The sequence below is a fragment of the Orycteropus afer genome, unplaced genomic scaffold, assembly GCF_000298275.1.
Source record: "Orycteropus afer afer isolate SDZICR_OR568_19922 unplaced genomic scaffold, OryAfe1.0 scaffold00019, whole genome shotgun sequence".
Classification (NCBI taxonomy): Eukaryota; Metazoa; Chordata; class Mammalia; order Tubulidentata; family Orycteropodidae; genus Orycteropus; species Orycteropus afer.
In genome coordinates this window covers 20,264,246-20,271,606 of record NW_006921606.1, presented here as the reverse complement: position 1 = coordinate 20,271,606, position 7,361 = coordinate 20,264,246, and positions in this window count along the sequence as shown.

The window sequence follows — 7,361 nt, the reverse complement described above, 5'->3', positions numbered from 1 at the left end:
CAGCCTGTCCTAGGGGAATTTGTAGAAAATAAAGACCCAACAGCAAAGAAGTGGGAAGTCCGTGAAGATGGTGGTATGGCCCCGGTGACTCCTGACAGCAGGCCCAGCCAGTGAGAACAGTCAACCCCAATGTGCTAAGATGAATCAAATCAGGTTGGCTCAATGGCTTAGAAAGACACCCCTTCAATTTAGTTTAAAGTGTCATACTTTTCCAAAATGAGCTTGTAACAGTGTAGCTGCTGGATGGAGCCTATGAAGGGATGACTGATTCATCAAAATAATCAGTGTTTATTGGAAGTTGAATATTGCAAAGAAGGCCATTCCGGGGCAAGCAGTTTTCTTAAGGAAAGCCAGGATTGTGCTTTCCCATTCCAACAGTAGAAGATGATGAGACTATAACTTATTGACATAACAACTGGAGGACTAATTGCTTGGCCACTTCTGCTCATGAGCTCCCTATCTCTGGCAAGAGCTCTGGGATGGGAACCAGATGATCTGGAAGCCTACTACCCAAGAGCCCAGAAAACACTCAACTCTGGTGTTTTCTCATCTATAAAATGGGCATGATGTCTACCTGCTTCCTCCATGGAATTATTGTGAACATGCACACAAAGGATGGATAGAGAGAAAAATTGGGCAGAGTGGTGGGGAAGTGTTTCACAGCCACAGTGCAAACAAGATGTATGTGGCTGTGAGATTTAAAGATTCTGATTCTCTAATATCAGATCATGTCATTCATTGCCCTGCTTAAACCCTTCTTTGGCTAACCATCATCCTTGGAAAAAAATTTAATGTTTCCTACCATGCCCTGCAAGGTCTTGAGCCCCCCTCTTCTCTATCTCACTATATTCCAGCCACACACACCACACAGTTTTTGCTTTATGTAAAACTCTCCATACTCATTCTAATCTCAGGTCCTTTTCACTTGCTGTTGCCTCTCCCTGAAAAGCTTTTCTCCCAGCTTCTTGCACAGCTCCCTACTCCTCGTCTTTTGAGTCTTAAGTGTCACTTCCTGGGGGATCATTACTTGCCCTCCCTTAGCTAATAACTCTATTGGATGTCACATTGCTCTTGTGCACAGTTAAGATTGAGAAGCTTTGGCATATTTACTCCCTTGTTTATTGTCTGCTGACTGTTCTAGAATGTTCAATGGGGACTTATTTTCCATAAAAGTCTACTAAGCATTGGGTGGTAGAAATGGCTACTGTTTTGGTTATCTAGTGCTGCTCTAACAGAAAATACCACAATGTGGTATTTTTAACAGAAAATACCAAAGTGGATGGCCTTAACAAACAGGCATTTATTCTCTTACAGTTTAGGAGGCTGGAAGTCCAAGTTCAAAGTGCCAGCTCTAGGGCCTGGGTGAAGGCTGCTCCACCTTGGGCTTCAGCTGTACCTCCTCCTCCCAGCCCACTGGAGCTGGAGGCATCTCTTAACTCAGGCAGCTGCTGGCTGCTGAAGCTGACAAACCCAAGGTCCACAAGTAACAAGGCACAGTCCCAAGATTATCAAGCAACACAGCACATCACTAGTTCAAGTCCAGAAATTGGCAGACAACATGGCAGGCCATTGAGATGAAGACTCAGCCTAATGCAGGATCCAGATATGCAAAAAAAACTAGAAAACTTTCTCAAAGTGTCTTCTTATATGCTAAAAGGAGACCACATCTGCAAGGCAGCTACTCAGCTGCTCACAGCAGATTCCGCCATGGAGTTGATTACCAGTCTTATCATGGGGAATGACTACATCCAGCTGCCCAGCCACTCAAAACCAGCCCAGCCAAGTTGACACATAACCTTAACTACCACAGGCACACTCCAGGGTAATTGTACATTTGCCAACATCAGGGCCCTAAGATGTCTTGGTTCAAGGATAATTTGTTGGTTATGACTCGACCCAAAGATCTGGCAACAGCTAGCAGTTCAACCAAATAATTGGTCCTCTCACCACGCACAGGCCAGCTTTGAAGTTCTCACAGGTGACTCTTTTTCTATCTATCACCCTGGTAGATGGCCACAGTATTTACCCTTTAGCCAAGCTGTTGGGACAGTTTTTTCTAGTCCACATTCTACTTACTCTCAGTGCTTCACACCCCTTGCCTTTCACAGGGAGCTCATTCCCTGCCCAGGCAGTCATTAGTAACCAGCCCCCACCCTGAAGACCTTAGCCAGTGGTTCTGATGTGGTCTGGAGGAAGTTAGCTTGGGCATCTCTAGAAGCTTCCTAGGTGGCTTTGAGTTCCTAAATGCTTGTGACCTCTTTCATGGCAGCCCCACTCAGACTATTGATTTGGCTTCTGAGAATTTTTCTTCCTTGATTTCAAGTTTGGCTCTGTTTTGTCTAGTGGTTTTGTGGTTGTTGCTGATGTTTTAGTCACACCCAGGATTTGGGATTGCTATGTGATTGCAGCAAGAGAAGAATCCTGTCCACCATATTGTCTACATCCCCTTCAAAACTGTGAGGGCAGGACTTTGTCTGATGTTTCATGGATGTATCCCCAGCTTCCAGAATGGTGCTTGGCCCAGTGTAGGCAGTTAATAAGCTCTTATCCCATGAATGAGAAAACCAATGCAGGCTTTACAGGTATGTGAGTGCTCTGAAGTCAGGCTTGCACCCCATTTTCCCCTGAGAGCTTCCTCCTCAGCTAGGCCCTGCATTCTGGGCTTTGTCCAAGTTGCTTTCTAAAATGCTTAGCCTTACAACAGCCCTCTAAGGGTGTTTTGTTGCCCCAGTTTCACAGATTAGAAAACCAAGGTTCTCAGAGCTTAAACTTTAAGATGAGTTGATGACTTGACTCCATATCCAACACTGTTAGCAGTAGGCCATTCTGCAAGCTCCTGAAGGGCACTTAATTCTATCAAACCTCTGCTTCTAGGCCCAGAGTGAGCCTGCATGTGGGAGGGAGAGGAGGACAGGACTTGTGCTCCTGCTGCCCAGCCTCTTTCCCACTGCAGAGCAGACACAGACCCAGAACACACCTTTGCAGCAGAATCAATTGTTAAAATACTGAAATACTTCCTCAACAGTCAGTCAGGAGCTACCAGTTAGACTTCCCAAACTCTTCTGGTCCAGTACTGTTTGCCTCCTCTGATTATGAAATATTTCACATATCATTCCTGCTCACATACCTTCCAAGCAAGAGACTCAGGGACAGGAAGTTTGGGCAATGGGGACCTTTGGACAAGCCACCAGAACCTCATTTCTTTGGTGTTTTCATAAGAATCAACCAGGGCTTCAAACCGGTTCTTCTTGGTTCTGTCCTGGCCAACAAAGCAAAACTGAGACAGACCCAAATTTATAAAATATGGGTGTACTGCAATGATAACCAGAATGGTAAATATTTTGAGTCATTGCCCTGCTAGAAACTTATCAAATAAGTGCATTATGCATGTTGCATAGCAACCAAATCTCTTGATAGGCAGAGTTAGAAACAATGGTGCCCAGCTCAAAGATGACAGCTGACCATGCCACTTTGAATGTGTGTTGCTTTCGATACTCCTGGCAATCATCCACTCTCCTGCATCAAGCTCATGAAAGGATTCACTATACCTCTTCCAAGTTTCCCATTCCAGGGCTTCAACCCATAATTTGCCCCTTATCACTTATCACTTCAGTACAGGCACATTTTACAAATTTGGGTCTATTCCAATTTCACTGCATTCACTGTGACTGAACAAGTTTGAATGAGTTCTAAACCCTGGAACCTACCTGAAGAATTGACTGGCTTTCCTACTTTGTGCTTTCCATGAACACATCCTCCTTGACCCTGAGCAGATGTTCTGTGTAGCTCATAATAGCTACTGATATTCAGTTGAGGAAGCAGGAGCCATGGGCCAGAGGCCCTAGAGGATGGACAGGCATCTTCCAGCAGTCTGCCAGGAAAGATAATTGGCAAATGATTGCCGTTGGTACTAACTGTGAGGCACACAGGGGAGGGAGGTGATTGGGAACTGAAGGAGTGACAGAGAACCATAAAAGAGAAACTATTACAGAACACTAAAAGTTGTAGAATTCTTGCCTTCCAAGTGGGAGACCCAGGTTCAATTCCCAGTCAATGCACCTCATGCACACATACCACCTATCTGTCACTGACTTGTGTGTTGCTGTGATGCTCAAGAGGTTTTAATGGAGCTTCCAGACTAAGACAAACTAGGTAGAAATGCTTGGAAATCTACTTCTGAAAATCAGCCAATGAAAACCCTATGGATCACAATTGCCCAGTCCTCAACCAATCATGGGGATAGTACAAGACCAGGCACCATTTCTGTTCATTGTGCTTGGGTCATCATGAGTCAGGGGCTGATTCAATGGCAGGTAATATCAACAACCAAATACATTAAATAAATTAATCCATTTAATCCTTACCACAATCTCTTTAACATAAATGCTATTATTCCCACTTGACAGATGAGGACACTGAAGCGTAGAGGTTTATTAAATTGACCAAAGTCACAAAGCTAGGAAGTGTTTGAGCTGAGATTTGAACCCAAGTTTCAGAATGGTGCAGGTAGCTCTTGAGCTCTACCTTGATTAATATACACTAAGTCCCTGGGGCTGCATTAGCCTTGGGGGGTGAGTGATCCAGCTAGTTCCCATGATCTTAGCCTGGTCCCACACCAGTCTCATCTGTCTACCCCTCCCCATTGCATCTGTCACCTCCAGGTGTACCAAGTGGAGATGCTCATTAGTGAAGCGATGGTGACAGGTTCTGAATGCACAGCCTCTGGCCCATGGCTACAACTGCTGCCTTTTGAACTTGGCAGGGAGAATGGGATTGAACATCCTCTTCTGTGCATGATGGGCCCCTTGGCCCAGTGTCTGGGGAGGAGAAAGGGGGGTTACCAAATGGCAGGCTGCTGGGAAGTGTGAAATCGCCCTCTGGCAGAAGCCAGCCCAGGTGCCAGAGGTAAAACCAGCCAAGCAGAGGATAGAAGGGAATGAAGAAAGAGCAGAACTCAACAGATGCAGGTGGGAAAGAACATGTACTCTCCTGAGAACACTGCAGGATGTTAGCAGCTGTGGTAGTTAAGGTTGTGTGTCAACTTGGCTGGGCCTTGTTGAGTGGCTGGGAAGTTGGTGGTAGTTATTCCCCTTGATGAAAGTGGCAATCAACTCAATGTGGGATCTGCCACAAGCAGCTGAGTAGCTGCTTTAGGAATGTAGTAGCTTCCTATATATAAGCAGCAGCTTTGGGAATGGTCTCTAGCTTACAGCATGCTTGAACCCTGCACATAGCCAAGTCATTATTCAGCAGCCTGCCATGCTCTGCCAATCTTGGGACTTTTAATGGACTTGAATTAATAGCCTGCCATGTGGTTTGGTAATATTGGGACTGTGCCTTGTTACTTGTTGATCTTGGGCTTGTCAGTCTCAGCAGCCAGCAGCTGAGTGAAGAAAAGCCTCCAGCTTCAGTGGGCCAGGAGCAGGAGGCAGAGCTGAAGCCCAAGGTTGAAGGGCTTTCACCAAGCCCCTAGAGCCTGGCGTTTTGAACTTGGACTTAAAGCTTCCAAACTTTAAGAGGATAAACTCCTATTTGTTCAATCCATCCCATTTGTGGTATATCCTTGTCAGAGCAGCACTCGGTAACCAAAACACCAGCTATCCTGTTCAGGACACCTACTCCACCAATCTGTCTCTAAATTTTGTATTTGCACCCAGCTGAGTTTTGTGCTAGATAACTAACCAAAAGTTTAGAAGTTTGAATCCACCCAGTGGTGCTGCAGAAGAAAGGCATGGTGATCTACTTCCATAAAGATTACAGCCAAGAAAATCATATGAAATAGTTCTATTCTATAAGACATGGGCTTATTTATTGCAGACAGTGGCCTTCAACCTCTTTTAAGACATTATTAAACAACACAGTGGAGCATCAGACCACCCATGTCCCAGCCCTGCCTCCATAGTTTCCACCTGAGTAGCATGGATCCAGCCACTTCTTCTGTTTCTGTTTAGTCATCAGCAAAATGAGAATAATGGAAAACAATTGAGTTTTGTTGTTGTTATGATTAAATTAGCTAAGGCTCTTTTAGGCATGAGCAGGAAAGGCCAGGGACATCTGGAGTTGCAGGACATCCAGGTAAAAAGGGGTGGGAGGCAAGGCTAGGCCCCAAACCCCCTAGAGCCAGGAAAGGGAGAGAGCAGCCTGGGACCACAAAGTGGTAATTCCAGGTAGGAATTAGGTAAGGGGAGGACGCAGAAGTTTCCAACAGCTAAGGGAGATGAACTTGTCTGTCAGTTTGTCATCCTGTGGGGCTTGTACATTGCTGTGAAGCTTGAGGTTCTGCCACAGGTATTTCAGATGCCAGCAGAGTTGCATATGGTGCACAGGTTTCAATGCAACTTACAGACTAAGACAGACTAGGAAGAAGGAGGAGGCCATCCACTTCTCAAAATTTGGCCAGGGAAAACCTTATGAATAGCAGAGAAACACTGTCTGATACATTACTGGGCAACTCTATGAATACTTCAGAAATATCGTCCGACACAGTGCAGGAAGTTGAGCCCCTTTTGTTGGAAGGCACTCAAAATAGGACTGGGAAAGAGCTGCCTCATCAGAGTAGAACCAACCTCAATGATATGGATAAAGTAAGTCTTTCAGGACCTCCATGTGCTGACATGGCACAATTCAAATTGAGGAGAAACAACTGCAAACATACATTAATAATTGGAGCATGGAATGTACAAAGTATGAAACTAGGAAAACTGGAAGTTGTCAAAAATGAAATGGAACCCATAAAGATTGATATCCTAGGCATTAGTGAGCTGAAATGGACTGGTTTGGGCCATTTTGAATCAGACAACCATGTGATCTACTATGCTGGGAATGACAAATTGAAGAGGAATGGCATGGGATTCATCATCACAAAGGATGTTTCAAGATCTGTCCTGAAGTACAATGCTGTCAGTGATAGGGTAATATCCATATGCCTACAAGAAAGACCCGTTAATACTACTATTATTCAAATTTACACACCAACCACCAAAGCCAAAAATGAGGAATTTCAAGATTTTTATCAACTTCTGCAGTCTGAAATTGACCGAACATGCAATCAAGATGTGTTGTTTACCACTGCTGATTGGAATTCAAAAGTTTGGAACAAAGAAGAATCACTGGTAGTTGGAAAATTTGGCCTTGGTGACAGAAATAACACTGGAGATTGCATGATAGAGTTTTGCAAGACCAATGACTTATTCATTGCAAATACCTTTTTTCAACAACACAAATGGCAGCTATACATGTGGACTTCACCAGATGGAGTACACAGGAATTGGATTGACTACATCTGTGGTAAGAGATGATGGAAAAGCTCAATATCTTCAGCCAAAACAAGGCCAGAAGCTCATTGTGGAACAGACCATCAA